A 16,387-nucleotide genomic window follows, 5' to 3' on the forward strand; every position below is an offset into this window, starting at 1 on the left:
CTGATTTGGAAAGTCTTGGGGGCTCAGTCTTCTCACCAGCAAAATGGGGCCAGTCAAGATTCCTGCCTGCCAGGGCTGCTGTGCGGGAGAGCGTGGAAAGGCACGGACTCATCATGCTATGTAGCACACTCTTTTTTTTTTTTTAAGATTTTATTTATTTATTTGACAGAGATAGGGACAGCCAGTGAGAGAGGGAACACAAGCAGAGGGAGTGGGAGAGGAAGAAGCAGGCTCCCAGCGGAGGAGCCTGACGTGGGGCTCGATCCCAGAACTCCGGGATCACGCCCTGAGCCGAAGGCAGACGCTTAACGACTGAGCCACCCAGGCACCCCTATGTAGCACACTCTTCGCTCATGGTTTCCTATGTTCGTCTAGGAGCGCTATTCACAGAGGCCGACCATTGATCTGACACTCCAATCTGGACCTTTCTTTGAAAATTACCAGATTCTACAAAGCATCTGGCTCGGGACAGGGAGCCCCCACGGCAGTGGACGCCAGCCTTGACGATTAAATTACCACTATCCCTGGCGAGAGCTGAAAACAAATTTTATAAGTGTAAACGGTTCATTCTATCCCTTTCCCCCGATGCTTTGAAGCTCAGTCTCTTTCCCACCCCCGTTTCCTCACTACAGCAAGATGAGATGCTTCGGAAATGAGACCTCAAGCTGTACCTCTGAAAACAATTGAAGAAGGAATGTGTGACACAGCGAGTGGTAGAAGCAGCTTGGTGTATTTGGTTTTCAGGGAGAGAGACACTTGGACTCAAACCCCAGCTGTGTGATCCTGGCCAAGTTACTTAACATCTCTGAGTCTTTTACATAGCTCAGCTATAATGGAGGGGTGATGAAAGCTACATGGAAGAGTATTTTAGGAATACAGTGGGGTGACACGTAAAGGTGACTGATATCGAAGGTGCTTAATATTCACTGAATTGAGTCAGTGCATACTATTCCTTGAGTCACCCCCTCCCCCAACACCTTTGGTGAAAGCTCAGCTTTTCTAGCTCTCCCTGAACCACCCACCCAGCGCAACATTCTTTTCCAATGGGCTTAGTGGTGAGAGGAAGATGGAAAGCATTTGGCCAGAACGCCGACCTCATTAATTCCCCTGTCTCTCCATCTGCTATCTATCAGGAACCCACTGCAAGGAGGCAGGTGACCAGTATGAGCCTTCCCCTTTCCCTTTGCCTCTGGGCCAATGTGCGTCCGTGCAAAGCCACCCACAACCATGCGCCCCTGGCAGGGCTCAGCTCTGGTGACTTGTAGTGGGAGCGGGGGCTGCTGGGGACTCAGAAAAAGAGAGCCGAAGTTCACAGCCAAGTCGGAGGCAGCAGCCAGGCCCAGCTGGCCTCCTCTGTAGGTCAAGAAAGAGTCTGAAAACCTGCAAATGACACTGCAAATGCAGTGGAGTAAGGAGGTCATTATTCAGCAAAGGGATCTCCGATTTAAATGAGTTTCCTTATTCCCTAACGGCACTGAACACACTGCTTGATTTACACAAGGGAGATCACCACTCTAGTTTTTCAGGAACATGTGGCTTGCAGAAAGTAAGGTACAAGGAGTCCATGCAGATGGTGAAGGCTCAACAAATGTGAGCTGTTGTTACTACACCAAACAGATGCTGAGAACTCTGTGCTTGCAGCTCTAGGACTCGGGTTTGGCTCTGAGTTTCCTGGCAGCCAATGGGAAGCAGCAAACAGGATTAGTTTCAGCATTTCCAGTGTCTACAAGTGCACGCACAATGCTAACCCGGAATGAGCGCAACCGTTACTGGTACTGAAACCAGAGAGGAACATCTTCCACCGGCCATCAGAGGCTGGACATCGCATAATGTGAAAAAAAAAAAAAGTGTTGGGGACTATCGCAACAGGAAAATACAGGGGCCAGCTTCCTCAAGCTGACCGTAGTCCTTACTTATCCGTGTCTGAGCAGAAACCTCTCTCTGAGGTATCGGGGAAGCAGCAAAAGGATGGCTGCAATCACTTCTCCTCATTCTAAGCCACCAGCACCCCACACTCAGTTTTGGTCTTTTTGTTTTGTTGGCAAAGGAATTAGAGTATTATTAATCAACCAATCAGTCAAATAAGCCTCATTACCATTAAAGAAGAGAAAGTAAGCTTTATTTATGCAATTATAAGGCATTTAAAAAACAAAGAGATTATTATTAATACTTGAGCCTGGCAATCTTCCCAGAGTGGTAAACCAACGAGGGCTTTGTTCTTGAAGAGGCAACACAGTGGTTATAGATTCCTGACTCTCCGTTCCAAGTTCCTGGTGTACGTAATGCCTCCTGAAGGTTCAGGAAGGTTCTTAAGCCTCCTCTGCCCTCAGTGCTGTTTAGGGAAAACAGCAGTGGGTTGAGAGTTAGGAGGCTGGCATACTCTGTGACCCTGGCTGAAACAAACAGCCTCTCTGGGCTGTGGGTTCTCAGCAGCAGCATGTTAGAAAGTGAACAAAGATCAGTCTATAGAGCTTTTAAAAAATACATGGTCCCCATCCCATTTCAGACCAACTGAATCACAATCTGACCATGGTGCCCAGGAAATGGTATATTTAAAAAGTGCTTCAGATGATTCTAGAACACAAGCGAGGGTTGCCAACCACGGCCTGTTTGCTCTCTAGGTCCACTCTACCTTTGACCTTACCCAGTCTTGGGATTTCTTAAAGACGCCTGACCCAGGGCTCTCAAACACCAATGTCTGCAGCGGGCCCATAGGTAACGTAATGAGTGACGTGGGCCAGGTGCGGAGCAAAAAATGTTAAACTGACGAAGCATAACACCCGGTGGGTTATAATGTTTTGAAGACACGGTACAGGAAAATTCAAAGAGCCAAATACAAAGCATCTGCCAACCGTACGGCCTCGAGGCCCCAGTTTGAGATCCCTGATGAACAGACAGACCCCAGTCCCCCATAGGTGGCCAGCTCATGGCCTGAAATGCACGCTTGCTGGTGACACATACCGGTTCTCGTCTGACTTCACACCAGAAACTCCAGGCCCAGAGCAGGCATTCTGTAAATGCTGTGTGCATGGATGGATGGGGAAACCAATGAGCCCGGGTGGGGGCTGGGCGGAGCCTGGACTGCCCTTGATTCTACAGAGTTTAGGGTCTAGCCTGTACTGCCTGGTCCAGTAGCCACTGGCCACACACGGCTACCGAGCCCTTGAAGCACGGCTCATCCAAATTGATATGTGTAAAATCACTACACAGGTCAGAGAGTGAGCATGAAAATAGGAACTTAAAATTTTAACTAATAAATTTTTATATTGACTACATGTGGACATGATATCGTATTTTGAACTTATCATGTTAAATAAAATATATTAAAATTAATCTCACCTGTTTCATTTTTTTAAATGTGACTACCAGAAAACGTAGAATATTACATTTCTATGCAAAAGTGCTGCTCTGAGCCATTGGGCTTTCATTTTTTTCATGCATGTATCCATGCCTTCCTCGGGTACGATGTTTTTTCAACATTTTTCTCCCACCAATAAACTCTATCCTCCTCTCTTCATCGAGTAGGATGAGCAAATGGAAGATAGGGAGGGACTAGGGATGCAGATAAAAATCTCATCTTTCTCTAGGGCTGGGAGGATACAGCACCTATTCCCACCTGTCACCCCATGCCCCATGTGTCTCCTTGTAAATGACCACAACAACTGTCTCAGTGCCCTCCCCCAAGGATTTCCTCAGTCTGGACGCCCTTCTTATTTCCCACCCAGGGAACTCTTACTCATCCTTCAAGACCCAAGTCAAATGCCGCCTCCTCTGTGAAGCCCTCCCTGGTCACCCTGCTAGAGTAAGGAGCACCCCATGGGCCTCTCCCAGCACTCGGCTCAGATCCCTATTGTACCACTTCTCCCGGGAATATCTGTGAGCTTTTGACCAGTTGGTCACCTTCGTTAATACTTCCTGAGTGCAGTGCTGACCTCCTCTTCTTTTGTTCCCGAGGTCAGACTCAGGATCTGACAAAGCTCAGTAAATGTTGGGTGAGTGGACAGATCTTCCTCATCAAAGGGAAGTATCTTTCTTCTTTCCTTCACCCCCTCAACAAATGCTTACTGAGCATCTGCCACCTACCAAGCATATGAAGCACAGTCTGGGCTCAGGGAACACAGCAATGAACAGAGCAGACGAAAGCATCTGCTCTCGCGGGCTTCCACGCTGGTGCTGGACAGTACCTTGCATCGTTCTGATGCCCTGATGTTCAGTAAATATTCACTAATGTTGCTGCCAGAGCAGAGGAATGGTGAGTGCAGCGGGACGGAGGGGCTGAGCTCCTGGGCCCCAGAGCCCATCCTTCTGAAAGGTACAGGCCCTTACATTTGCTCCTGCTCTCACCGGAGACTTCCTTAACAGTCTTTACAACCTGCCACTTCCATTGCGTACTACCGAGTTTAGGAGGTGCAATAACGGTGTGACAGCACGTATTTATTGGTTCTGAAAGAGACAGAGGAGGCTCTGAATTGACCAAAGCGGAGCTTTCACTTTTACAGGCACAGCACAAGTGACTAAGGAGGCTGGAGACCGGGAAGACTTTCACAGCCACCTGGAAAGATTGACCAGAACAAACAAAACAAAACAAAAATGGAAGCCTTTGCATTCATGAAACAAAAGCTCTCAGCCCTACAGTGGCAGAGTGTGGTGGCAGAGACAGGCAGCTACACAAATTAGGAGCTACAAGCCAGGGTGGCACCGAGGCCACCATCGTCGGCAGGCGGACATATCCTGTGGCTACCTTGTGGTAGCGCCAAGCTCAGGCTGCACAGAACCAGCCCTCACTCTCTCTCTCCAGTTGCAGAGAATGACCCACCATCTACCTGGTCACCCCAGCCAGACACAGGGTGCCACCATCGTGGCCCACTCACCATCCCCATGAGACAGTCACTGAGTCTTGCCGGTTTTGCCTCCTGCACCTGTCTCTGCAGCCCCCAGCTGCCCCGCCAGCACCAGCAGCCAGCCCACCGCCCTCACCCACCTGCGTGACTGCAGAGCCTTCTCACTGACCTCTGTGCGCCCGCTCCTGACACGGCTCTGCCCCAGCTCACCCCAGTGTTCTGCAGAGGCTGCCGCCCCTGTTCAAATCCAGAGATGAAGGTCCTCGCAGGAGAAGAATGTCAGAAATGCCTCACTGGGCAGCCCCCAGTCTTAACTCTAAGAGCCACAAGGATGAAGGCTGATGCTGGGTAAGCTATCTAGAATGATGGAGGACATGGAGGGAATCAGTTTTAGAGTCAGACACACATGGCTTCTAATCTCAAATCTGTTACTTCCTTGCTTTGTGACCAAGGAGAAAGTACTTAACATCTTCGGTCCTTGGTCTCCTTGTCTGTAAAAAGGAATCATCACCCTTAACCTCCATGGAATAGAGGCTCTTTTCTCTATACTACATGCCATAGAGAATAATATAAGCCATATCTAGCACTCAGCCCAGTGTCTAGCACCTAATAAATTCTCAATAAATAGTAGGTAGCTAAAAATATGATTCGCAGATAGTAGGCCTTTGTCTCTTTAGGGACTACCACCACTCACTCAGAATCTGGGTTCTGCCCCAGATAAGACATTTCATTACTGGAAAGTTCCAGATGCCTGTACAGCCTTCTATAAATTGATCCGTTTTTTTCACTGTGCCAAGATAACCTAACTCCCTTCTAGCATAACCAAGATGGAAGATCCTTTCTGTTCCTATCATATGAATGCCAGGGATCCCCAGCTGTTCAGGCTTTGAGTTTCTAAACATCATTGTAAAGAAGAAAACATAATCACTTAGAAAATTCCCAATGTTCAAGAGAGAAAAAACAAAGTGTTTAAGAAAAGCACAAACCATTCTGGAACTGAGACCAGAAAAAACCTCCTCCCTTCTGACCGTAAAGAGAGAATCTGGGATAATACAGCCAACGTTTCCCTAAAGGGCCGGGTTGTATGTGGTTTGCTCTTTCTAGGCTGTCTGTTCTCCATTGCAGCGACTAAACCCTGTCACTGCAGCACAGAAGCAGTTACATAGGCAGTATGTAAACACATGAGGCTGACCGTTTCAATAAAACTTTATTTACAAAAAACAGGCAGCTGGCCCATGCACTGTAGCTAACGGACCCCTGGTGTCACGTAAGAAACCACATTCCAGCTGTCTGGACGCTGGGAACTTTAGCTCTCTGTGCTAAACGATGGGAGTTGCTGGCTCAAGTGAGAAAATAAGTGAAATCAAGTACAGTCCATCCTCATTTGTGGACTATGTATTTGCGAGTTTGCCTACTCAGTACAATGTATCCGTAACCTGCACATCTATATGCATTGCACCCTTGTGGTCTTTCACGGCCATGCACGGAATGTGGAATTCGAGTTGCCCGATGCACGCGTTCCCAGCTGAGGCTGAACGAGGCAATGCTCTGGGTTCTTGTTACGCTCTCGTACTGTAAACAAGTATTCTTTTCGCAGTCTATTTAGTGCCACATTTTTCACGTTTCTGTTGGTGATTTTGCTGTTTAAAATGGCTCCAAGCACAGTGCTGATGTGCTATCTAGTGCTCCTGAACGAGAAGGCTAGGCTGTATGTGCCTTACAAGAAAATACATGTATTAGCTATGCTCCATTCAGGCATGAGTTATAGCACCGTTAGTGCGAGTTCGGTGTTAATGAATCAACAATATATATTTAAGAAGGTGCTTTTACACGGAAATACGCATGAGATTGTGTATTGATCAGCCGATGAAAATGTTCTGACCAGAAGCTAGCAGGAACCTAGCTCTCTACTTCTCCAGGGGCAATGGTTCAGTCTTCACTAATTCAGCGTTCGTGGCTACTTGATAGAACGTAACCACTGGGATCAATGAGAACCGCCTGTATATAAACATGCTGTCCAAAGCAGTAGCTGGCAACGGGGCCGGTATAGAACTCTCCGTTCATAGGGATGCCGTGACTCTGCTATTATTACTAGTTAATCACAGTAGCCGTATTTCCTCATGCTGCAATAACGCTATTACTAATTAACCATGCTACTTTAATTCTGTGTGTATTATTTAACAAGAGGGCTGTAGTGCTATATTGTTATTAAGTGGTTGTACCAAAGTCAGCCAGAGAATGTGTCCCCAAGTTCTTTTTCCCTTGCCTTCCCGAAAGCAAAAATCCCCCCAAATAAAGCCTTCCTACAGACTATGTCCCAGGGGCTTCTGCAGACAGAAAGCAGAAAAAAACACTCTCTGGAGCAGTGATCTGGGACAAAGCTCAGAGCAGCTCCTTCGGGGAGGGGGTGGGGGACAGGGAGCTGGAGCTAGTGGGACCTTTTGGCCTGGCCAGCTCCTCTCTGGGACCCTGCCCTGCCCTGCTGGCTAAGCAGACTCTGTGCAGGAGCCACCCCGCTCCTCGCTGCCCTAGTTAAAATGCCAGCCTGGTATTTATTTGTTTTCTCCCAGACAGATGCCAATTATAGGGGCTGGGGAAAGAGACAATGGCCCAGATCTGATTGACAATGGCTGCTGAATAAGGGGCCTCCGTGGCATGTTTCATGAAAAGGCCCCTGTGTTTTTACTGCGTCTATTTGATCTTAGAGCATCTTTAAAGAAACAATTCAACCAGCAGCATTAACTGCTTCTGGGCTTTCTCTTCTCCCTGGGGCTCTGTGGGTGTCCTCTCACCCCATTTCCCTTCCTCCCTCTCCTCCAGCAGGTTCCTTTCCAGACCTTCCCGGTCCTCACAGAGAAGCCAAGGCCTGCACATAGTCCCCCCAGGCCAGGGCTCTGCAGGGGCTCCCAGATCTGTCCCCAGAGCCCGCTCTCCTCATCTCCGCCAACCTTCCGGCCAGCATCTTCGCTCTTGCCTGGCCACCTGCAAGAGCCTCTAGGCTTGCTTGCCTCAGTTGTTCATGACCTGGAAGGCTCCTTCCCCCCAGGGGGCTTTTAGACACATGGAGGGCAGGTGTGAGTTGTTAGCAAGGAGCCAGGGAGTAGAATGGGTACTTGGTGCCGGAGGCCGTCCAGAAGGATCCCCCAGTGATTTTACTCCCTTTGCCACTTTGTAGACAAAGTGATTTAGTTTCTAGTCCCCAATCCAATTACCAAATTGTATGGTATGTGAACTGTATCCAAATAAAGCTGCTTATATATATATTTTGAAAATCTAATTATCATACTTCCCTACTCAAAACTCCTAAAGGACTCCTATCATCTGCATAGGATCAAGTTCCAACTCCAAACATGACACATAAAGGTTTCATCAAGTTCTAGGCCCTTCCATCTCCCCAGTTGATGTCTTCTCTCTGCTTCCCACGGACCACATGGTGGAGGTTCTCATCCCCACCCCAACACCCTCTTCACATAGATCTCAGCTCTGCCTGCTGTTCACATCCTCTCTGTCTAGAGCAGATGCCTGCACACCTCCTTCCCTGACAAATGCCTACTCCTCCTTCAAGGCTCTGTTTAGGCATCACTTCCTCCGGAAAGACTGCCATGACTCCTCCCAGCCTCAGGCTGCCTCCAGGGGTTTCCCTGGTATCACCTGCAGGACAGTTGCTCTACTAGACAGCCCCAGGCAGGGAGCAGGCCAGATTCAGTGCCCCACAGAGAGCCAGGCTTACAGGAGAGAGAAGGACTCCCCTTCCCCCAACCGGAAGCAGCTCTGCCTCTTCCTGTTTTATGTATTAGGATTTCATGGGAGAATTTGTTGGGAGAAAAATGTCCACTGTCACAAAAGTTGGAAACATTGTTCTAGGTTGTTGAGTTTCTGCAGGGGAAACTGAGGACCTGAGACTCCTTCAGGATGACTTCTGAAGGCTAAGAAGGGATGGAGTCAGTCAGTCTGAGGCTAAAAGGCCAGCAGGTCACTGCACAGCGTTCTTGCCAATGAGGGTCTAGAGATCTGGAGTAAGAGAAAGCTGGAAAGGGAATGTTCAAACTGAACTCAACAGCCAGCTATCCTGACACATCTGATAAAGCTCCCTTCCCAAGAGGAGGCACGCCTTGGAAGAGGCTGCAGAATGTTAACTAGAAAGATAGGTTTATGCTTCCCGAGCCTTCCTCTTCTCTTTCTAAAGGACTTTAGAGATGGTAAAGCCACTTACTCCTCTGGGTTCTCGTGTCTGTGCATTTATTTGCACTTTTCACAACATTCCAGAATATTCTATGTACTGGTCCATTATCCATGAGAGACCATGACTTCCCTATGGGGGAGAAGGGGAAAGGTATTCACACTGATACCCCCACAGACACTACGGGTAGACAGACTTTTTGCTGAGTACTCCTCAACTTACCCAGGTCCAACCCGTCGAGGGCAAGACCCACGGCCTCTAGCTATTTAATGGAGAAGCTGGGTGGAACCCAAGTCTTCAGACTTTCGCTGCTCACCCCCAAGCCCTGACCTTGCCTGGGTAGTACCAACACAGGTCCCTCAGCACACAGGCTCCCTGTGCTCCTTCCCACCTGGGCGGGGAGCAGAGGTAGTGGTGGTGTGTGACCTGGCATTGTGTCGTGGGGGGACCATTTTGTAAGGAGGCCCGCTTGTTTGTTTCTTTCTCTCTTTCTTCTTTCCTTCCTTCCTTCCTTCTTTCCTTCCTTCCTTCCTCCCTTCCTCCCTTCCTCCCTTTCCTTCCTCTCCTCCCTCCCTTCCTCCCTTTCTTTCTCTCTTTCTCTCTTTCTGACGTTAGTCACCATACATTACATCATTAGTTTTTGATGTAGTGTTCCATGATTCATTGTTTGCATATAACACCCAGTGCTCCATGCAATATGTGCCCTCCTTAATACCCATCACCAGGCTAGCCCATTCCCCCACCCCCCTCCCCTCTGAAACCCTCAGTTTGTTTCCCGGAATCCATAGTCTCTCGTGGTTCATTTCACCCTCGGTTTTACCCCCCTTTCCCTTCTATTTCTCATTTCCACAAATGAGTAAAACCATATGATAATTGTCTTTCTCTGCTTGACTTATTTCACTTAGCATAATCTCCTCCAGTCCCACCCATGTTGATGCAAATGTTGGGTGATCGTTCTTTCTGATGGCTGAGTAATATTCCATTGTATATATGGACCACATCTTCTTTATCCATTTGTCTGTTGAAGGGCATTTCGGCTCCTTCCACAGTTTGGCTATTGTGGACAATGCTGCTATGAACATTGGGGTGCATATGGTCCTTCTCTTCACTACGTCTGTATCTTTGGGGTAAATACCCAGTAGTGCAATTGCTGGGTCATAGGGTAGCTCTATTTTTAACTTTTTGAGGGACCTCCACACTGTTTTCCATAGTGGCTGTACCAACTTGCATTCCCACCAACAGTGTAAGAGGGTTCCCCTTTCTCCACATGTAAGGAGGCCTTCTTGTTCTTTAAGTGACTGAATTCTCCAAGGAAAGGGGAGAAGGGGAAGGAAATATGTACTCATTGTGCACTGAGCACCAACTGTGTGCCAGAGACCTTGTCACACACACACATAAATTTCATAGTCTAGTAACACATTAACATAGTTATCTCATTGGGTTCCCATGACAACCCCAGAAAGTAGTGATTTCCAGCCCCATTTTCCAAATGACAAAATCAAGGCAAAGAATAAATGGCCCATTTTAGGGCCAAATAGGGATTTGGCCTATTCCCCCTATCCCCCAAAATAGGGATTTTCAGCCCCAAAGCCTAGGTGCTTTTTCTAGCACCTACTTTCCCTAGCCTCCTGGACTGACTCACTCCATCCTGAGTTCCACTCCATAGCATTATAACAAGACCCAGCCAATGCAAGTTCATTCAACAGTCATTCCCCGAGAGCTGACTTTATGTGACCACCCCTCTACCCCAGGCCATAAAACAGAGATAATGAAAGCACGGTCCTGTCCTCCCAAAGTCACAGGCTACTTCCTTTCAACACGAAGTAGTATACACTAGGGAGGAAGGTAAGGCAAAGAATTTTAAAAAGAAACTAGCATCTATTGAGTGCTTACTGAATACTTGACATGTTCTGAAGGCTTTATATTTAATACTCATAACAACACCATGGGTGTATTCCATTGTCGTTATTCCCCATATTCCAGAGGGATTTGAATCTTGAAGTGATTCTGTCACCTGTCCACTATACTGCTGTGGGGACAAAGCACAGCCAGGTTAGCCTGAAGGCAAAGACTCTGCTAGACTCAACCACTGCATTATATCGGAGATTCATTATATCGGAGAAAGGCTTCTTGGGACCGGGTGGTTTTCTGCTTCCAGTGTCCCACTCTTTTGCTCCTAGGACTCCTTACAAAAACAGAGGTAATTAATTGGAGATTTTTTTAAAAGTCCTCCCCTGATTTTGATCCTAAGAAAAGCAAACTTTTCCTCTCAGTGTGCCATAGGCACTATCATGCCACACCTTGGCCTAGTCCCTTTCCACTGCCTGAGATCTTTCCTTCTCTTTCCTACCCTGCGAGGTCCAGTCAATTGCAGTCTCCTGAAGTCTTCTCCCCTCCAGCATGCACACATGACCACCTCCCTCTAAATTCCTAGCAGGTCTTGAAGCTGGAGAGGGGAGGATGGGGAAGAGGCCTTACGTTACCGAAGTCCAGTGTTTACAAGGCATTTAGATGGGCAGTTTTCCATAATTCATCTTTTAATCTCACTTTGTCCTTACGCTACTTATTTCATGAAGCAGGTGTTACCATGACACAGAAAATGAGTCACACTGAGGTGTCATTACTTGCTCGAGGTCCCCCGCTCATGAGCACCAGAGTGAGAATGCATGTGTCTGACGCTCAGGTCCACACTCTTAGCTTATCATGGCTGGTGTGGTATTCGTCTCCTTCTGTAGATGTCTGTCCAGCTGTGAATAGACGGTGTGTTCCTTGAAGGCAGAAGGAGGGTTATTGCTGTATCTTCCACGCCCTGGGCATGTAGTCATTACTTATGGAAAGTTTATCAAATAAATGAATATTTTATTTTCTTTTGTTATTAAAGTATAATTAACATGTAGTGCGATATTAGTTTCAAGTGTACGATACAGAGACTCAATAATTCTATAACTTACTCAGTGCTCATCACAGTAAGTACACTCTTAACCCCTTTTAGCTACTGCAGCCGTCCCCCTACCCACCTCCCCTCTGTAACCACCAGCTTGTTCTCTGTATTTGAGTCTGTTTTGTTTTTTTGTCTTTTTTTCTTTGTTCATTTGTTTTGTTTCTTAAACTCCACATGAATGAAATCCTATGGTATTTGTCTTTCTCTGTCTTATTTCACTTAGCATAATACCCTTCACGTCCATCCATGCTATGGCAAGATCTCACTCTTTTTTATGGCAGAGAAGTATTCCATTGTGTATATACAGCACATCTTCTTTATCCATTCATCGATTCATGGACACTTGTGCTGCTTTCATACATCAGCTATTGTAAATAATCGTGCAATAAATCATAGTGGTGCATCTATCTTCAAATTAGTGTTTGTGTTTTCTTTGGGTAGATATCCAGTAGTGGAATTACTCGATCTTAAGGTAATTCTATTTTTTTATTTTTTAAGGAGCCTCCATACTGTCTTCCAGAGTGGCCGCACCAGTTTGCATTCCCACCAACAGTACACGAGGGTTCCTTCTTCTCCACATCCTTGCCAACACTTGTTGTTTCTTGTGCTTTTTAATTTAGCCATTCCAACAGGCATGAAGTGTATCTCCCTGTGGTTTTGATTTGCATTTCCCTGATAATGATTAGTGATGTCGAGCATCTTTTTACAGGTCTGTTGGCCATCTGTGTGTCTTCTTTGGAAAAAATGTCTATTCAGGTCCTCTGCCCATTTTTAAATCAGATTATTTGTTTATGTTTTGTTGTGTTTTGGTGTTGAGTTATAAAAGTTCTTTATATATTTTGGATATTAACCCCCTATTGGATATGTCATTTACAAATATCTTCTCCCACTCAGTGGGTTGCCTTGTCAATTTATTGATGGCTTTCTTCACTGTACAGAAGCTTTTTATTTTGGCGTAGTCTGAATAGTTTGATTTTGCTTTAGTTTCCCTTGCCTGAGGAGACATATCTAGAAAAATGCCACGATGGCTAATATCAAAGAAATTACTGCCTAGGTTCTCTTCTAGGAGTTTCATGGTTTCAGGTCTCACATTTAGGTCCTTCATCCATTTTGAGTTTACTTTTGTGTATGGTGTAAGAAAGTGGTCCAGTGACTTTTTTTTACATGTAGCTGTCCAGTGTTCCCAGAACCATTTGTTGAAAAGACGGTCTTTTCTCCATTGTATATTCTTGCCTCCTTTGTCATAGATTAATTGACCATACAAACATGGGTTTATTTCTGGGCCCTCTCCTCTGTTCCATTGATCTAGGTGTCTGTCTCTGTGCCAGTACTATCCTGTTTAGCAGGAGTCCAGACCCCAGCTTTGTATATATCCTGAAATCTGGGACTGTGATACCTCCAATATTCTTCTTTCTCAAGAATGCTTTCACTATTCAGGATCTTTTGTGGTCCCATATATATACTTGTTCTAATTCTGTGAAAAATGCTGTTGGTATTTTGAAAGTGATTGCATTAAATCTGTAGATTGCTTTGGGTAGTATGGCCTTTTTAACAATAAATGAATATTTTAAGTGCCCTTCTATCCTCAGGGTTCAATAGAGTGCCTTACATACTTTCTCATTTTCTAAAAATTAAGACAATATTTTATTGGCAGTTAAGCTTAGCATTAATGATTTTGTACTTGCCCTCTACACACACAAAAGCATAAGACGATGCTGCTAACATTTCACTGCTCTTTCAACTCAATTATTATAACCCTGATTCACCCCAAGCCTAGGTAGAACGTGAACTCCAACCTCCTCTGGATTTACTGCTAGCCCTTCTGTGGCCTGGGGATGGCTCTGTAATCTCAGGTTTGTGGAGAAGCATAATGGCAATAAAGGTGGAAGGCCTGGGTTCCTAGCCCTGCTCTTTCTCCAGATAACTTCTTACCTTGATTACAGCTAATCTCCTTATACCTGAGTTTTTCAAAAGAAAAGTACTCTCGGGTTCCAACTGAAGCTCTGATGTTCTGTGAATCAGGCAAGAGGACCTCTGAAGTTCTAGTGAAGGATTTTTTTTTAAAAGATGGAGATGAGTAAGCTCTCCTAACCACAGCCCCAAATCTGGCAAGATGTGTTCCAATACACCCAACAGCCCTGAGGTCACCACGAGCCTGACGGCATCTGGAGCAAAGTTCCTCCTAACAGGCAGAAATTCCAATTTTGATTTCCACATCAATTCCTACAATATAAAGTACGAGGAAAAATTAATGACAGCTACCTACTGCAAAATATTAAGCAAAAGCACCTTTCAGGAGCTCTGCAGCAATTCTTTCTATAAAGCCTTTCTGCAGGAAGCAATATCAGAGCCGGAAGAGAAGCTTTGGAGAGAGGCATCCAGGAGAAGAACAGACCCTTCAAAACCATTCTCATCGAAGTGTATTATTTAGCGTTATAAAGGGAACCAGAGGAAGAACGAAACGTGATGTATATTGGTTCCTAATTACAAGTGCACCCTGGGAGGAGGAGGGAGAGGCGGGATGTCAGTGAACTAAACCTTCACTTAACCCAGCAGGAAGGCGACAGATACTGTGTAAAGCTGATACATCACTTTGGAGCAGTTTAAGAAAATACTATGTAATGATATGGAAGCAATCACACGAAGAACTAAAATCAAAAGAAGTTAAATGTGGGGGACGCCTGGGTGGCTCAGTGAGTTAAGTGTCAGACTCTTGGTTTTGGCTCAGGTCAGGATCTTAGGGTCATGGGATCAAACCCTGTGTTGGGCTCTGCGCTGGGCATGGAGGCTGCTTGGGATTCTCTCTCTCCCTCTGCCCCTCCCCCCATCCCACCCGCCTCCCTTTGCACCTTCTCTGTCTCTCTTTAAAAAAAAAAAAAAAGTAGTTAAATGTGGTCACCTCAGGAGAGGGGGCTCTGAGGTTGGGGAAGTGTTTTGCTTTTCAGCATAAGATTTCCTGCTTTATTTTATTTTGTAATCATTTATAAGGATACCTTTGATTTTTCTCCTCAGAAAGTCACTGTCCTTCCAGGAGTTTGGAACCATTCCTATGTTTCTGTTCAGCCACATCTCATTGCTGTGGCTTTTGGTGAACAGGATGTCGTGTCAGGGGAGTATAGGCAGTGTTCTCTGTTCATGTTAAGGGGGTATGGGGCAGGCACAGCATAATCTTTCTAGAAGTGGTGGTGAAGGTCCACGAGTTCTCCACGTTCTCTCAAAAAGTACGCTATCTGAAAACATGATTTAAACCCCCAGTAATGAAGCTGGGGAAATAGCCCATCCTCCTAGTTCATTTACAGGGGGAATAACTGCTAGGTATCCCATCTTTGCTAATTGTTTGGAGTAAGGGACCTGGCAAAGCATCTGTAAAGAAAACCCAATCCTAGGGAGGGTGTGAAAAGTTCAGATACAGATTAGCTAGGTGTTTGTGTCCTAAGCTGCAAGGTCACTCTCAGGCTGGCAGCCAGAGATGGGTGCAGAGGGTGCAAAGAGTGCCAGGCTGGACTCAGGAGACATGGGTTCTGGCCGTGCCCCCGACAATGCTGGGCTGTGGGCTCTGAACCGCGTACAGATGGCCCTGCACAGAGCAGTGCCCACGCGGTCATTCTCCTCTTCCAGCTTCACTCTCTTTAGTTGTGCACACAAATTTAAAAATCGCTACCTCTAGAGTTGTTTTGAGGATTAAATGCGTTAATATAGTAAAAGCTCTGGAATTCTGCAACCTCCTAACTGATCTCCCTAGCCTTATACCTCCCCCGGGTCACAACCCTTCCATGGCTTTCTAGTTCCCTGCTGCATTATGTCCCAATATGACTTGAGCCACACAAATGAGCCATGTATGTACGTTTATTTATTTATTTAGATTTTATTTATTTGAGAGACACAAAGAGGGAGAGAGAGAAAACGAGCAGGGGGGAGGGACAGGCGGAGAGGGAGAAGCAGGCTCCCCACTGAGCAGGGAGCGTGATGCCGGGCTCGATCCCAGGACCCCAGGACCCCAGGATCATGACCTGAGCCAAAGGCTGACACTTAACCAACTGAGTTACCCAGGTGCCTGGCCACATATGTAATTTTAAAGGTTCTAGTAACCACTCTAAAAAAAGTAATAGACAGCAACTGACATTAATTTAAGTAACATACTATATGTATTTTATTTATAAATATATTTTATTTATCTAAAACATTATCATTTTAACACATAATCAGTATAGAAAAATTATGAGTGGGACATTTTATATTCTTTTTTATCCATCCTAAGTCTCTGAAATGCAGGGTGTGTTCTACACTTAAGGTAGTAGGAGTTTGGACCAGCCGCATGTCCAGTGCTCCACAGCCATATGTGGCTGTCGGCTACCATACTGGAGAGTGTAGAGCTCAATCTTCCTTCAGTTTCTCCAATTGACCACACAGTCTCTGGCCTCTTCT

At 46.1% G+C, this 16,387-nt stretch overlaps 1 protein-coding gene across 4 annotated transcripts in view; it reads right to left on the reverse strand.

The window, feature by feature from the left end:
- TENM4 (teneurin transmembrane protein 4) overlaps positions 1-16,387 on the reverse strand; it is a 718,843-nt gene that overhangs the window by 538,423 nt on the left and 164,033 nt on the right. The window lies entirely within an intron of this gene.

This window comes from Ursus americanus, chromosome 16 (genome assembly GCF_024610735.1).
Source record: "Ursus americanus isolate L20-20 chromosome 16, mUrsAme1.1.p, whole genome shotgun sequence".
NCBI classification, from domain to species: Eukaryota; Metazoa; Chordata; class Mammalia; order Carnivora; family Ursidae; genus Ursus; species Ursus americanus.